The sequence below is a fragment of the Mauremys reevesii genome, linkage group 7 (assembly GCF_016161935.1).
Source record: "Mauremys reevesii isolate NIE-2019 linkage group 7, ASM1616193v1, whole genome shotgun sequence".
Classification (NCBI taxonomy): domain Eukaryota; kingdom Metazoa; phylum Chordata; order Testudines; family Geoemydidae; genus Mauremys; species Mauremys reevesii.
The window spans coordinates 48940043-48958218 of NC_052629.1; the positions used below are offsets into that span (position 1 = coordinate 48940043).

An 18176-nucleotide genomic window follows, 5' to 3' on the forward strand; every position below is an offset into this window, starting at 1 on the left:
AGCTTGTTAAGCTCATATACTACCTCCTTGCTTTGCTGAAATATGTTCTGGGGGTAATGAGAAAAATCCTGAGGTGTGCCAAAGCTAATTTTGTTGGAAATAAGGTTTCATATTCTCAGATGAGAATGTTCTGTGAGTTAGTCAATTAACAAGTTCAGGAATAAGCAGTAGGATTGAAGGAAGTGGAAAATAGGGCCATAAAGCCATAGGAAAAGAAGTTTACTGACATTTAAACTTTGTACAGCTGTTATCTTTTTACATTTACTGTTATCATTTTTGCTTAGAAAAGTTCAGCTCCTCTCTGCCACAAAAGCCAATAAATGCAGATTAAAGAATAAAAATTCTGGAGTTCTGTATGTCTCTAATAATTGAATATAGAGCTTTTCACCTCTAGGTTGCTGGTTTAAGTTCAAAATCAGGTGGGCAGTGCCTGAATGTGATTACCTACTGTCTGGTAGCCTTCCTGAAATGAGTTGATATCAGTCCATTTCCTAGTACATAGGAATTCTCATCACAGTAACTACTTTTGGCACCTTTTTGATAGTTTCAGAAATCCTCTGAGTTGTAGTGATAGGTTTTGGAATACTGACACTTGTTCATTTGATATGGACTCAGACCATCAACTCATTTCACATAGGCCACCACATGGCATTCAGATCGTCATAACTTTTGCCCACTACCAAACTCCTCTGGATATGAAATGGTGACTAGAAGTCTATCTACTTTATCAGACTCCCAGTCCTTCCCCAAGGTTCACCGTAAGCTGCATCCCTGTCAGCAAGCTCCATACACAGATAGGTACTTGCAACATGGGACTTGCTCTCCACTGGGTTCTGGGGTTATCCCATTCCTCCCAGCTGCTTCCAATACCCACAAGTTATGGGGCAGTGGCTCTGGGACTCCCTCCTCAAAAAGCACTTTCAGTGGTGCTGTGAGCTGGGTCCTCCCTTCCCATGGTGGCCTCTGGTACTCCCAATGCAGGATGTGAGGAAAAGGTTCTGCAGTACTCCCCTGGTCCTATCCCTCCCACCCACTCCCCCTGTCTCTTTCTGTCTCTCTCCTTCTCTTTTTCTTCCCCAAACCAAAAGTGAGGGATGTGTGGGATTCAGCAGCGACAGGATGGAGAGTGTGTGAGGGGAAAAAGAGAGTGAAATGGGGAGTGAGCAGTAGAAGGGAAACAATATTAAACACAGAATATGAAATGAATGTGGAGGGACAGCATGAGTCAAGAGAGAAGGAGAGGAAAAAGTGAATATATAGACTGAATGAGGGTGAAGGTAGAGAAAGGGGGGAAGGAATGGGATTCTTGAAAGACTGCACTCATTGGTTATTAATTTCAGCTCTGGCAGGCATTTATTCCATATACACAAACAAAATAGAGCGAACATTGCTCCATGCTATTGTAACTGTTAATATTGCACAAAACTCTCCTGATGTCAAGGCTGAGTTTTACTTACTTCTGTTTCATATAATTGCTCCAGGTATTTCCTTCCTGCACCACCCTGAAGAAGTCCTTTCATTCCTTGAAGTTGATGCTCTTTAGTCTCTCAATCTCTCCTCCTCTATTAATTCATTTCTACAGTGATGAAAGACATTTATACAGCCCCCACAATCATATTACCTAGTTCCCAAACACAGTATTACAATTTACAGTTAATAAAAAATTAACTGTTCTTGAATACCTGGAGAATTCCCATTTTCCCTCCCCTCCCACACAGGTTTTTTTCTTCCTTCTCTTTTTTTTCCCCCCATTTTCTATTACCTAAGGAAAACTTCTGAGAAAAGATGGATTTTGTACTGAGCTCTGAGAACAGTCAGCCTTGGGTGTGTTCCAATTCCCCCAAGGCCATTAGCCTCTCAGCTGTCTTGTAGCAAACAGCCTCCACTTTATCTATATCCATTTTTATACCCAAACTATTATGCCTTTTTGAAGAAAAGAATGGTTAAACCACGAATACCGGTGGACCTCAGTGCACTATTAGGGCAGCCAAACCCTACCACAGCTCTGCTTTTCAGAAGCATGGAGCATGCTCTCTGGATCTGGCTGTGGCAGCATTTTGAGGGCACTTCAAAATACATGCCAGTGTACAGCCAATAGCCAGCTCCATAAATGGAGGGGCATCCAAGCATTTTTTTAAATCCAGGGGACAATTCCATCCCTAGGGCCACTCCACTGACTTTAATGGAATCACATCGGGAATAATTTGCCCCAAAGTGTCTCAAAGCACACAGCACTTTCCTTAATATTTCTCTTACCTGAGAAAGTACTGTGCTGTGGTTATCTCCCTAATAAGGAGTAACACTCAAGCACATTTTGGTTTGTCAAAGAAGACAAAGTCTCATCATATAAGCAGAAAGTTTGTTCTATGACAGATTATCCCAGACAGTGTTTAGCAAAAATGTCACATCTCACAAATATGGGTCAACATTATGTAAGCGAAAGGCTGACAGTGGCAGCACAATATTAGAGACAGTACAGCGTTGTGTATGTAGGACTGCAAAAGCTTGCAGAGATTTTACCACAACATCAATCTAGCTAGCTTTTAGCATTTTCAGCAACAGATAAATAGGATATTTCCAAACATGATTTATACAGCTGAACAAGGGAGCATACCTGTTATGCACTGCAACTTTATGCAGTAGTGGAGGCAGCATTTTGTAGCACGTGTCATGCCTATCAGGGAAACGTGAGACATATCACACACTTTTTCTGGATACAGTAAATCATCTCTGCTGCTGTTTCATAGCCTGGGGGCCATGACTTTCAAGGTGGGTCACAATTATGTTGCTGCAGGGTTTCCAGTTAAAAGAGAAATTCACGCTGCCCTCCTGTTACCTGGGCACATGCCCCCTACACACATGCTTGCTAGCAGAAAAGCCAGTCCCATCCAAGGATTAGGAAGCATGGGAGAAATGGGATTGTGTACCCCTTCCTCCTCATTACTATGTTCTGCTTCTCATATACTAGGTTACCACTATCAGTACTGTCAATCCCAACTGTTCAAAAATCATGAGTCAGGCTCACCAAAAATCACGAGATTGGCTTTAAAATCATGAAATTATGTAAAAATAATAGATTTGGTGTTCTTTTTATTTACCTTCTGCTTTTTGAGCCTTTAGGATGCACTGGGGTCACATTTTGAAGATTTCTCCAGAGCCATGAGGGCTAGAAACTTACTTTTTCTTTAAGAATGCAGGTTGAAATCATCACACACCTACTTGACTACAGGAGCTGGGGCTTTAAGGAAAACAATAATTATCAAGAAACCCATGACAAAATCATGAGACTTGGCACCACTGTGAGTTCAGTAGGCTCAGAGGCTGAGTAAGGCAGGGAGCTCTGTGAGGCAACTGAATTTTTGTAATTTAGATAATAATTCCTTTTCATATTTCTGGGTTTCATTTACAGTTGAAAAAAATATCCTTTTCCAGTCAATGGCATGACCCCAAGTTCCCAGGTCTTCCCTGCCCCCAGGTAAGAGAGGCATCTATTTATTACATAGTGGGCTGTGGAAGCAGAGAGTGCAGAGAAGCTACATGGATGGCTTGCAGGGGAGTGGAAAAAAGGATTTTATATTTGTTTTTTGTTTATATTGGTATTTCCATTTCAGCAGGATAAAAAAAATTAAGTACAGAAAATGTGGAAAGCATCAAAGGTAGGCTTCTGCATTTAGGATGGACCGTAACAGATATTAATCAAATGTTATATTTTATTTACCTGGAAATAAATATTTGCTATCTTATAGTCATTCTTCATCTTTAGCAGCAGTTACATTGTAACAATGTGGTTTATGGGATATCATTCCAAAGGCTTGTGGGGGATGTAATCACAAAATACTTTGAGATTAGGGTGAAAGCCAGAGACTTTGACAGGTGATGGCATCACAAGAAGAAAATTTTAATATTAATCTTAATATAAACCATGAGGGTACAATTAATTTTTGACATGAGACAGCCTAGTTTTCACACGACAGTCAAAATAGCATGGACACTAGGCGCTCCAAGGCCCTAGACATGCTATGACATGAGGCTCCCTGTGTTTTTTTACTCTCTTGCTTGGAATGGCCAGAAGCCCCTATTTCCACTCAAAGAAACAGGGGCAGTGGCATGAGTCCTCCTTCTTCCCCCACGAATGTCAACGAAGGACCCTTTCCCCTGAGGTGCAGCACTAGGAGTCCCATCTCCCTCCCTCAGAGGTAGCAGCAGCCCCCCACTCCCCACCAGTACATAGCCCAGCAGCCAGGGTGTACCTACTTGGGTAGGTGGGCTGGCCGCATATAGAGTCCTCTGCTGAAGTGGTTGTTGGCAGGGCTCACAACTCCTAGGTGTAGTTAACTCTCCATTGAGATGCACACATCTTGAAGTATTATCTCAGGATGAGGGAGAGGGTCTAGTCACAAACCTATATAGTATGTATAACTTAATCTGTCCCTCTTATTCAACTGACGTACACTGAAACAAAAGACTGAACCCCTATTCTGTAATCTGGATCTCCAATTTCCATCCCAGTGAGTGAACTGTAAGCAATTAAAAGAAAACTGTACCCATTCTGCTGCCCTCAGACATACAGGAAGAAACCAAATTATTTCCATGTAATCTATTTATTGTCTTATGAACACAGAGTCCTCAAGAGATTGTGTTGCTGTTTAGAAATCTCATTCCTCAAATTTATTATTTTGCTTTTACACAAGTTAAACCTCATTTTATTAATCCTAGATCTTTAGAGAACCTCTAGATCCTTTTATAATTTTTCTATATCCGCTGTATTGTTTATCACTCTTCCTAGTTTAGTATCATTTGCAAATTTAATTAGTTCATTATGCTACAGATAGTTTATGAAGATGTTGAACAAAATAGGGCCATACATTGATTTTTGTAGGACCCCACTAAAAGCTTATCCTCGACTATGTGGACTACCATTTATAATTAAGGCTAAGATTTTGTCATGGTTATTTTTAGTAAAAGTCATGGATAGGTCAGGAGCGATAAACAGAAATTCACGGAAGCCGTGACTTGTCTGACTTTTGCTGCTGTGGCGCCATGGTTTTCCCCACCACCGTAGTGGCTGGGAGCTGTGGGGTTCCCCATCCGCCCACAGCAGCTGGGAGCTGCAGGGTGACCATATTTCCCAAAGAGGCGTCCCTCCCCCCACGCGAGGCTGTCGCCTGTCGCTGGAACCCTCAGGAGGTCCCCCTCAGGAGTCTGTCAACTGTCACTGGAACTTTGCAGGGGGCCCCTGTCACTGCTCTCGCCTGTCGCTGGAACCCTGCCAGGGCCCCACCAGCTGTCAGCTCCAGAGTGCTGCAGCCCCTGGGACTGAAGCAGAGAATGTCAGGGAGGCAGAGCTGTCCCTTGGGTATGGCGAATCAGGGAGACCACTCCGGGCCCCGCACTGTGGGGGTCCCCGCAGGAGGCGGGTGGTGAGGTGAGGCAGGGTGAGGAGGAGCTCCCCTACCACAACGTCCCTGTCCCCTCAGAGCCTCCTGCCTGCTGGTGGGCCCCACCAATCAGCACCTCCTCCTCCCTCTCAGCATCTACCACAGATCAGATGTTTTGTGGTGTCAGGAGGTGCTGGGGGAGGAGAAGAGGCGGGGTGGGCCTTGGGAGAGGGGGTGGAGTGGGGGTGGGGCCTAGGCAGAGCCAGGGAGCACCCCCCAGGAGATTAGAAACTCGGTGCTTATGTCCTGGGCCCTGCACCCCGCTAGGGATGGCACTGCACGGAGGTCTCTGGAAGTCACGGATTCCATGACTTCCATGACCTCCGTGACATAAACATAGCCTTATTCAGTCATTCAGTGATGAGCTTTTGATCCATTGAATCGTATTTCTGCCCAGGCCAACTGGATTCATTATTTCCCTTCAGCTATCATGTAGCACTGTATCAAATGCCTTACTGAAGTCCAAATGTAACTCTATATTCTGTACATCTTCTAGCTTTGTCTATGAAAAAAAAAACTACCAAAAAGGCTATCTAGTTTGTCTAACTTGATTTATTCTGTTATATCTGGTCCCATGATGCTATTCACTTCTATGCACATACTTTTTTTTCCCTTCAAATAGTTACTCCATTTCTTTCAGCTTGGAAGTTATGCTCATAGGACAGTGGTTTCCAGAGTTACTCTTTATTCCATTTTTAAAGACCTGTGATATGCTCACACTCAACCAGTCCCCTGATACCTCTCCAATTCTCTGATTTTTTTAAAAAAATTACTAGCTGATTAGAAAATTCTATAGATACCCTAGGGTGCACTTCACAAGGGCCTGTTCAAGTGCTTATTTTTAAGTAATTTTGAGTTCCTATTTTCTAGAAATTCACAATTATATCATGTATTTCTTAACCAAGTCATTATTCAAGGGTCTAATCCTGCTCTCATTAAAGTCAATGGCAAAAGTCCCATTCACTTTAGTAAGAATATGACCTGGCTCCAAATTTTATCTCCTTATTACAAAGTTTTCAATGAAAGTTCTTTTTGGTTAAACAACATTTTGTTGCATTGTCCCTTTAGGAGTTACAAAGAGACTTAATATGTATCACCTTAACCCCTCCCTCCCCCTGGGCAAATATCATAATCTTGCTACCCTTGTTTTTTTCCTTCAGGACCCAACTCCTGCCATATAAAAGCCTGTTTTGCTCTCTTCAGTTTTTCTTTTCTATTGCAATTCATTTTTATGGTTACTTTTGTGAATAGCCCACAGTGGTCAATTGTCTTCAATTTTCCTCATTTTCACTGAAGTATAGTAAATTCCTGCTGAGTTTCCCTTGTAGTACCTTCTAGAAAACTTTCCTTTCCCTCTTTTCCTCATTCTATAAAGATATTTTTAAAAGTTTTAGTCTGCCACTAATAATTCTGTGCACCAAGTTTCTTTTATAATACTGTACTTATGTAATCCCTTTCACTGGTCCAGATAATACTTAGCACTGTCATGAGTGCAGGGCACTGGACTAGATGACCTCTCGAGGTCCCTTCCAGTCCTACGATTCTATGATTCTATCATCTGAAGATTCCAAAGCACTTTACAAGAGACCTGTAAGGGAGGTAGGAATTATTATCCCCATTTTAATGATGGATAAATTGAAGCACAGAGATTAAGTGCTTCACCTGAGATCACACTGTGGCCTTGCCTATATTCTACTTTTTCTTAATCTCTCCCACCATTGCATTAACACTAGTGCAGCTCCAATGATGGCAACGAGTGGGTGCTCTAGTGTAGACAAAGTGCTGTTGGCTGCCAGCGTTGTTACCATCATGCCATCTAGATTTGATCTGAGCAGGGTTAGATGAAACAGTGGTAAAAATCGTGGTACCTTGTCCACACTAAAACTACCACCAATGCTACTGTGAGTGCAGCTGACCAGGTAATAGTGAAATGGCAAGAGAAAGCTCAATATCGACACATCCTCCAGAGCAAGGGATTGAACTCAGACCTCCTGACTCCAACTCCTCTGCTCTAACCATTAGACATACTGTGCAACTATTTGTTCCTAACTAGGTCTTAATCAATTGAATTCAGCTAACTCACGATCATGTATTCAAAACTCCTTCATGATCTATGATTACCTCACAATGAGATCCAGGATTACAATTTCAATACGAAATAAAATAGAATAAAAAACCAGAAGATGCTATCTGTACTGTACCTCAGGTGCTATAATAGATGCTTTTTTTATGATGGAAGTGTATGGCAATCCTACCATCCATACACATGTAGGCAACTGATTAGATAGGGAAAGGCTAGGACCAGACAATAAACCAACCATTAATTTATAATAATTTTTATTAACGATTTTCAGAGGCATTTGACCTCTGATTTAATTGAAAGTTAAATCCTATTGTGGAAAATAGATAAAGGAGCATAAACTCTGGCAAGTCGAGTGTAAAAGTATAATTAGGCAGGCCAAAAAAGAATCTGAAGAGCAACTAGCCAAAGACTCAAAAACTAACAGCAAAAAAAATTTAAGTACATCAGAAGCAGGAAGCCTGCTAAGCAATCACTGTGGCCAGTAGACGACTGAGGTGCTAAAGGGGCTCTCAAGGATAAGGCCATTGTGGAGTTACTAAATGAATTCTCTGAATCAGTCTTCACTGCAGAGGATGTGAGGGAAATTCCCACACCTGAGCCATTCTTTTTAGGTGACAGATCTGAGGAACTCACTCAGATTGAGGTGTCATTAAAGGTGGTTTTGAAACAAATTGATAAAACAGTAATGTGTCACCAGGACCAGATGAAGGAACTCAAATATGAAATTGCAGAACTACTAACTGTGGTATGTTACCTATCATTTAAATCAGCTACTGTACCAGATGACTGGAGGATAGCTAACATGACACCAAGTTTTTAAAAAGGCTCCAGAGGTGATCCTGGCAATTACAGGCCAGAAAACGTAATTTCAGTATCAGGCAAACTGGTTGAAATTATAGTAAAGAACAGGATGCTATGTAGTGGACATCTGGCCCATATGTCAAAACCACCCCCTAACTCAGTACTGGGAATAACTCATCTCTTGCAGGGGTGATCTAGTAGTATCCAGAAAAGGGGTGGGGGCTCCTTTAGAGACTGGGAAATCACCCTTATCTTTCTTTTCGTTGCCCCAGGCAGAGTCATACCCTGTCTTTATCATGATCTAGATTCCCTGTAAGGCAAAGAGGCATCTACATTTTGAGTTAAGTCCCAGAAAGGAAATTTCAAGTTTCCTACATATGGTTAAAGAACCTGTCAGTGTATTAAACCATCATTTCATTCTCAGAGGAATTGCTTTGCTAATATTTATGCTTTTTCTTTCTATTCTAATATTGAATCATAGAATATCAAGGTTGGAAGGGACCTCAGGAGAGCATCTAGTCCAACCCCCATCTCAAAGCAGGACCAATCCCCAGACAGATCTTTGCCCCAGATCCCTAAATGGCCCCCTCAAGGATTGAACTCACAACCCTGGGTTTAGCAGGCCAATACTCAAACCACTGAGCTATCCCTCCCCCCATGCATCAATTTACATTTTGTATTTTCCTCTGATTTAAACACAGCAACTAGACTCCATTTTTACAATTCTCTACACTTTAGCATCACCAGAACTTCACTTTTGATAAGTGCGGGTTCTCTAGACATTAAAATGTGGTTCTGAAACATTCAGAGTTTTGCTGCTCATTGGGATGATATTCTTTTTATAGGAAGGAAGTACACATAATCATCTAAGAAACAAATACATTATCTAGATAGTCAGGAAATGTAATAATCTGGTCAAAATTCAGAAATGCAATGGTATATTCCTCAATTTGTTATAATGCTAAAGAGGTGAATGATGATAAAACCTTAAAAATTATGATGAGACTAGATTTCCATAAAAAACAGCCACCTTTTCGTAACTGTTGTTCTTCGAGATGTGTTGCTCATGTCCATTCCATTATAGATGTGCATGCACCCACGTGCATGATCATCGGAGATTTTTGCCTTAGCGATATCCATTAGGCCGGCTGTGGTGCCCCCTGGAGTCCTATGCTCATGTGTTGGTACATCAGGCGCCGACGGCCTTATGCCCTCTGAGTTCCTTCTTGCCAACAACTCCGACTAGGGCAGGGGTGGGCAAACCACGGCCCACGGGCCGGATCCAGCCCCTCAGGGCTTTGGATCCGGCCTGTGGGATTGTCCCCCGTGGTGCTGCAGGCCCCACACCGGTCTCAGAAGCGGCTGGCACCACTTCTCTGCAGCCCCCCAGGGGCGGGGGGGCAGAGGGCTCCATGTGTTGCCCTTGCCGCCGGGCACTGCCTCCCGCAGCTCCCATTGGTTGGGAATGGGGAACCATGGCCAATGGGAGCTTTGGAGGAGGTACCTGGAGGCGCGGCAAGGGCAGCGCATGCGGAGCCCTCCACCCCCCTTCCCCCAGGGGCCACAGCGCTTTCCGGAACGGCGCAGCGTGGGGCCAGGGCAGGCGTGCAGGGAGCCTGCCCTGGCCTGCCCGCACCGCTGCCACCCCAGAGCCGCTTTAGGTAAGTGGCACGGGCCGGAGCCCGAACCCCTCCTGCACCCTGCCCCCCAACTCCCTGTCCTAAGCCCTCTGCCTGCACCTCCCACCCCTCCTGCACCCCTACCCCCTGCCCTGAGCCCCCTCTCACACTCGGCACCCCTCCTGCACGCCAACCCCCTTCTGAGCTCCCTCATATGCCCTGCACCCCTCCTCTGCCCCAATCCCTTGCCCTGAGCCCCTTCCTGCACACCACACCCCCTCCCACATCCCATACTCCCTCTTGCACCCCAACCCCCACCCCGGCCCTGCATACAATTTCCCCACCCAGATGTGGCCCTCAGCTCAAAAAGTTTGCCCACCCCTGGACTAGGGTGACCAGACAACAAGTGTGAAAAATCGGGATGGGAGGGGGGCTAATAGGAGCCTATATAAGAAAAAGTCCCCAAAATTGGGACTGTCCCTATAAAATCGGGACATCTGGTCACCCTAACTCCAACAGCAGGGCAGAAGGGCGAGTAATGGAATGGACATGAGCAACACATCTCAAAGAAAAACAAACTGTTACGAAAATGTTGGTAACCGTTTTTGCTCCTTCGAGTGCTTCCTTGCGTTGATACCGTTCTAGGTGACTCACAAGCAGTATCAACAGAGCTGGGCTCGTAGTTCACAGTCTTGCGGCTTTCAGTACTGCTCTGCCAAAGCCAGCGTTGTCTCGAGCTTGCTGGGTCAGTGCATAATGAGAAGCGAACAGGTAGATGGACGACCAGATAGTGGCCTGAAAGATCTCTTGGATCGGTATCTGTGCCAGGAAGGCTGCCAATAATGCCTGTACCCTAGTCGAGTGTATCATCACAATCGCCGTCAGAGGCACCTTCACTAGCTCATAGCAGTAGCGGATACAGGCCGTGATCCAGAACGAGATCCTTTGAGCAGACATTGGGCAACCTTTTAAACTGTCTGCCACCGCAACGAACAACTGCGTTGACTTACAAAACAGCTTCAATTCTATCTATGTAGAAGGACAGGATGTGTAGCCCGTATTCCTCATCTGACACATTAGGCTTTGGAAAGAAGACTGGTAAGTATATGTCCTGGCCAGTATGAAACTGGGAAACGACCTTAGGCAGAAATGCCGGGTGTGGGTGTAGCTGGACCTTGTCTTGTAGAAGACCGTATAAGGCAGCTCCAAGTTGAGCGCCCTGATCTCAGACATCCTGCAGGCCGACTTTATCGTGACCAGGAACGAAACCTTCCCAGGAGAGAAGCTGCAGAGAGCAGGAAGCCAAAGGCTCAAAGGGAGATCCCACGAGCCTTGACAGCACAAGATTCAGGTCCCAGGGAGGAACTGGGTCTCGGACTTGCACTCCAGACCCTTCAAAAATGTGTCATCATATGGTGTGTGAAGATAGATCTGCCTTGGTACAGAGGATGGAACACCAAAATGGTGGCCAGCTGGACCTTGGTTGAAGAGAGGGACAAGCCTTGGAGCCTGAGGTGCAGCAAATAATCCAGGATGTCCTGCAGCTAGGCCTCTGAGGCCTGAATATGCTGCTCTGAGGCCCAACACATGAACCTTTCTCACTTCACCAGGTAGGTCACCTTGGTGTAGGGTTTCCTGCTGCCCAGAAAGACCTGCTGAACACGGGGTCAAGCATGCCCGTTCATCCATGCTTAGCCAGGCAGTAGCCAAACCATCAAGTGCAGTGCCACCATGTTCAGGTGCAACAAACTGCCATGGCTCTGGGACAGTAGATCAGCGGGATAGCTGCCGAAAGGCTCAGCAATGTGCCAAATCAGTGCTGGCAAGGCCATGTGGGGGCTACCAGGATAATCTTTGCTCTGTCTTGCTTGACTTTCACAAGGACCCTGTGAATCAATGGCACTGGCAGGAAGGCATACATCAGCGCTCCCGACCATGGAACTGCTTAACACTAACTACTAAAGAATTAACTATATACAAGGCCCTAAGGCACAAAGTCCAAAGATGAAAACCGCTAGCCCTTGCTAAGCAAGGAAAAGTGCTCTGACTAACCACCATTGGTGGTAAGAAAGAACTGAGAGGAGCATGAGCACAGCACTCAAGAGGATGCCACAGCCAGCCCTACGGATACCGCTAAGGCAAAAATCTCCGACAACCCCGCACGTGGGCGCACACACACCTAGAATGGAATCGACATGAGCAAGCTTTGAAAGAAGAACCAGTGCAGAAGTTATTTATTTATGAGCAGAACAATTGACCCACAGGGAACTGGCAAAATCATGAATAAGCTAAAGAGTGGCAACTACTATATAATCAGAAAGAAATAAACAGATACAGACCAATTCAGTCAAATTAAATCTGTTATGAAAACTTACACAGATGAAGATGTCAACGTAATAAATAATGTAAAAGACGCAATTTATATGGCATTTATAGTAGATACTGGGAATAAAAACAGAGGAGGAGGATGCACAGGCTGTTTACATTTAACTAATGAGCTATCTCTTGAGAATGATGACACATTGCTAGAGTTTTGTTCATAGACAGTACTACAGAACATATTGCTTGCATTTATTTTTCCTTTGAAAGACTTTGAGTATGATAGATTGAATAACTACATCCAATAAAAATGTCTGAGAACCAAGGGGCATCTGGGTGGCCTGATCTACACTACAGAGTTAGGTCACTGGAAGCCGCCTTGCATCAACTTAGTTGTGCATGTGTTTACTCTTAAATTTGGCTCCCATAAATGTAAACTTTCCATTACACTGATATAGTAACCACCTCCCAAGCAGTGTTGAGCCATGGTTGGTCAATGTTGACCTTGATAGTCCTCCCTCAGCTGTCCCACAATGCCCAGCACTGACCAGTCTGGTCACAATTGTGAACTTCACTGCCCAGCAGTCATGGAGATTGGAAGCCCTTCTCCCTTCCTTTTAAAGCCCTAGAAATTTTTGAAATTCCTTTTCCTGATTGCCCAGTTTGGTGAGCACACCTGCCAGTTTTCCATTGTTGTGAGCCACTGCCCAGCTGACCACACCAGATACACACACATTCTGAAGTACATAGGAGATACTGGATCTCCTGGGCATGTGGGGAGAAAAGGCTGTGCACGCACATCTATGGACCAGCCATAGAAATGTGGACAGGGATGAGCAAATTGTATGTAGGACAGTGATGAGCTGCCAAAATTTTAACAACCGGTTCCCTATAAAAAGTTCTGATTTAAGGGGGGAGAGCGGGGGAGGGGCCGGGGCAAGGGGAGACATACTCGTGGGGCCGGGGGCCCCTGCAGGGCCTGGGGCAAATTGCCCCACTTGCCCCCCCAGCAGCCCTAGAGCTTGCAGCCCCCTCCCCCTTTACCTTGCTGGCAGCTCAAAGCAACAACTCCGGAGCTCAGCTGAGCTGCCCAGCTTATGCCGGCGGTTGGCCACGCTGCAGCTGGGGGGAAGCGGGGGAAGGGCTGGGGGAGCCTCAGCCTCCCCAGCTTAGAATCCTGGGAGCAACAGGATGGTCCGGCCCATGGACTGGAGTTCTTTGCCCACCCCCTGGCCCTTTAACAACCGGTTCTCCATGGAGGTCTAATTTTAGCAACCAGTTCTTGGGAACCTGTGGGAACCGGCTCCAGCTCACCACTGATGTAGGATGCAGGAGAAGAGGTATTACAGGGATCAGCAGCAGTGCTCTGTGAAAGAGAAGGAACTGAGGCAGGCATATCAGAAGGGAGGCCAACAGTCGATCCGATGCTGAGCTGCAGACCTGCCACTTTTACAATGAGCTGCTTGCCATATTTGGTGGAGACTCCACCACCCTGCAAGAACACTGTGGCTACCTCTGAGGAGCCTGAGTCACAGACCCCTGCCATGAACAGTGAGGAAGAGGAAGAGGAGGAGGATAGGGGACATGTGATTGAGGGGTCCTGCTATGCCACAAGCCAGGCATTTGAAACTCCACAATCTAGTCAGTCCTGGCAGCTGAGCATGGATCAGCCCAATGCAGGGGAAGGAGCTTCAGGTAAGTGTATAAATGTATTTTCCATTACAATGATAACACCCCCAACTTAGCAGGACACAGCTATAGACTTTTCATGGATTTGTTGTACCACTACCTCTTCTAGTATGAGTAAAGAGAGGCAGAGTTATCAGCTTTTCATTCCCCTATAGAGTTAGGCAGGGCCTGAGTAAGGGGGGAGATTGGCAGAGCAGTTTGTTTATGAACAAAGTGAGATCTCGATAAAGCTTCCATGGAGGCACTCTGCAATCCTCTCCTGAAGGCTCCTAGGGATGGCAGCCTTATTTCTTCCTCTGTGGTAAGACACTTTCCCACACCAGTTGGTGATAACTTCAGCAGGCACCACTGCAGTACACAGGCTATCATTATATGAGCCATGGCGACTTTGGGATGCCAGCAACAGCTGTGCTCTCTGTGCCTTTGTTACCCTCAGGAGTGAGATACCAGCTAAAATCACCCTCAGCCTGTGGAAAATGCCAGTGTTCAAGGTCATCACCCTATACTCAATAGCTGTTCTTGTGGACCTACAGGTTCAACAATCCTGGACTTGCCTCCCTTTGAAGTCCATGGAGAACTCTATTTCAGCACCTCCCTACACCAATGTTCCACATAGCAGCAGGAACCACATTCCTACCCTTACTACTCCACGCTGGGGTACATTAAGGACAACCACATCTTCACATATAGTGATCTGTGAGACCCAGGGTTAATGTATGTGTAGCTAAAATGGAAAAGAATGTTCCTTCCCCTTCTTTAAGCTCAATTCCATAAATTGAATAAGGTTTTAATGTACTTGCTTTTAACTTGCACAAAATATTGTTAAAGTGTTTGTTACTCAAAAAATCTCTATTGTTTGGAAGATGAATTATCTTGATTAGTGCCCAACATATCCTGCAGAACGGCTGGCAGTATTGAAAGCACCCACTTAACTTGTGATTGTACACTTTGACACAATTCATAGGATCAGTGACCAATAATGTAATAATCATAAATGTACAGCAAACATGACAAAATTAATAGGTGCACTGGCATGGTTACATTCCTAGATGTACGCCAAGCATCACTCGGTTCCTAACAGGCCTTCAAACTGCAGAGCTCAATAAAGCAGAGTACACCACAATGCATTGCTGGGGCTCACTGTTAAAGTCCTCTTTCAAAGTCTCTTTGAGCTGCATAGCTCCACATTAAGCTCTTCTGATAACCCTTGTATCTGGCTGTTCAAACTCAGCAGACAGCTACTCTACCTCCACCCTGGTGGCAACTTTTCCCATTTGCTTCACAGATGTTCTGCAGTACACAGCAGGCAGCTATAACCATTTGGATATTTTTCTCACTGGGATCCAAGCTTGTGAGTAAACATGCCAGCATCCCTTCAGGATCCCTTCATTTAACTGTCATTCTGCATCTGCTGAGCCAGTAATTGAATCTTTCCTTGGTGCTGTTGAGATAGGCTGGTATATGGCTTCATGAGCAAGGGGAGCAAGGGGTTGGCTGGGTACCTCAGGATCACTATTGGCATTTCAATACCACCACTGGTAATCTGCCTGTTGGGAAAGAAAATCCCTGCTTCTAGTGTGACATAGTGAATATAATGTAACTGGGATATGCTTTATGCAAAAGGTCTCTTATAAGGTATCATTACAAAGTTTATAATCTACTGAGTGTGTTCATCCTATTTGTATGTATGTATCATTCTTGTATCTAAAACTAGAAATATGAAGTATTACTTTGAAGTCCTATTGTAACTATGCAAAGTGTGGGCCATTAATGGTGGCTTGGAATCTTGATGGTTCCCATTAACTAAGACAATTGATTGTAAATGGCTCTGTTTATTTGTAAGCCTTCCTGTATACCTGTGTGTGCCAGCCAGTGAGTCATGAAGTCTCACAGGACATGTGAACATGTCACATGATACTGGAATACATCTTAAACCTGGTGCTTTTCCATTTAGAAGGAAGGGTAGGAACCCAGAGAGACACAAAGGATGCCCACCTTGTGCCAAAGATATAAAAGGGGGTGGAACAGAACAAAGGGGGTTGCCAGTCATGAGAAATCCCCTAGTTACCACCTGAGCTGGAACTAACAAAAACTGTAACAGGGGAAAGGATTGGGCCCAGACTAGGAAGGTGTCTAGTCTGTGAAAGAAGCTTATTGGAACATCTCTGAGGGTGAGATTTACCTGTATTCAGTTTCTTAATGTATTAGGCTTAGACTTGCGTGTTTTCTTTTATTTTGCTTGGTAACTTACTTTGTTCTTTCTGTTATTACTTGAAATCACTTAAATCCTACTTTTTATACTTAATAAAATAAAATCACTTTTGCTTATTTAACTCAGAGCAAGTGGTTAATACTTGGGGAGCAAACAGCTGTGCATCTCTATCAGTGTTATAGAGGGCGGACAATTCATGAGTTTACCCTGTATAAGCTTTATACAGCGTAAAACAGATTTATTTGGGGTTTGGATCCCTTTGGGAGCTGGGTGTCTGGGTGCTGGAGATAGGTGACTTGCTGAGCAGTTTTGGTTAAAGTCTGCAGCTTTGGGGGCATGGACCAGACCTGGGTCTGTGTTGCAGCAGACTAGAATGTCTGGCTCAACAAGGCAGGTCTCTGGAGTCCCAAGCTGGCAGTGGAAAACAGGCTTAGAGGTAATTCCAGTACGTCAGGTGACTGTCCCAAGAGGGTATCTGTGACCAAACCCGTCACATGTAGGTTTCTGAACACTTCTGTGCTCTTAAAGATGCTAGTGTCATGCAGCTTCCCTGTCCAGACAATACTGATGTTGGTGAAGTGTCCCCAAAGATCCACCAGCACTTGTGAAACCTAAAAAATAGCCTTTTCTGTTGATGTACACTGTGGTAAGGAAGACTGGTGCCAAAATAGGGACATGTGTGCCATCTATTGTTCCACTGCAGTTCAGGAGCCCCATTGCTGCAAATCCATCATGTCTTGTACACTGCCAAGGCTCACGGTCCTGCATAGCAGGAAATGATTAATGGTCCTGCATGCTTGCATGACAATGACCCCCACAGTTGGATTTTCCAACTCCAAAATTATTTCCCACTGATCAGTAGCAATCTGGCACTGCAAGTCCACTGCTTGCTTCTCCACTGTCAGTGCAACTCTTATTCTGGTGTGTCTGTACTGGAAGGCTGGGGCAAGCTCTGCACACACATCCATGAATGTGGCCTAGCGCAGACAACAGTTCTGCAGCCACTGCTCATCATTCCAAGCCTGCATTACAATGCAATCTCACCAGTTAGCGTTCATTTTTCAGGCCCACAAATGGCACTCCACCATTTGCAGCTGCTCAGAGAATGCCACCAACAATCTTGAATTGCTTCTCACTATGTCCCCAGAAATCTGACTCCAGGAAACTGTCATGTTTCCTGCGGCTCTTCTTACAACTCTACAGATTCCAGAGGATCATTGCATTCTTGCCCGCAGTGCTTTTGACTATAATGTAGAACTGTGCAACTTCCATGTTTCTGTCAGAGGTGGCAGACTACATGAGTCCTTAGGATTTTCAAAATAGGTGCAAAAATTTATGGGATAGATATGGCATTATGGGGTGAATATGTTGCATAATGGGAACTTGATCCCAGAGTCCCAGTCACCCCCGCATGATTCAATTCTTCCCCACCATGCATTGCCAAAACTTCCCAAAAGACAGCGTGCTGGACAGTGATAAGTTGCAAACTGGGATACCTACCCATGGTGCATGCACTGTGCAACAAGAACACATGGTGCTACACCATGTGATACACATGGTGCATGCACCATGCAAGGAGCAAAGTATGCACATGCACAAGTGATATATTAATTGTGTTAGCAAAAGTTTGTAGTGTAGACATGCCCAGAGAAGAGTTTCACCTTTAGAGAAGCTCCACAGATGAAAACTACCTTCCTCAAATGAACACAAGGTATGGCTCACTAGAAACTATTTTACTTGATGGGCAAGCCTCTGAATGCAGTCACTGAAGGGGGTCAATATGCATTTGAAAGGCAGGTATTAAAAGCCACTATATACTCAAGGGATCATCTTTTAGGTATTGGCTAGACAAAGAAGAAAATGAAAAATCTTGATGGTATGGTAGGTAATAGGGGAAAACCTGTTTGGAGAATGGGCATGGCTGCCCTAGATGATGAGTGACTGCTGTCTGGAAAGGAAAGAGACCCACAGTAAGGGAGAGACAGGAGAAAAAGAGAGAGCTCTGAACTTTGTGA

At 44.9% G+C, this 18176-nt stretch overlaps 1 protein-coding gene across 1 annotated transcript in view; it reads right to left on the reverse strand.

Moving 5' to 3' along the window:
• The window catches only part of PHYHIPL (phytanoyl-CoA 2-hydroxylase interacting protein like), a 95454-nt gene that overhangs the window by 59377 nt on the left and 17901 nt on the right, over positions 1 to 18176 (reverse strand). The window lies entirely within an intron of this gene.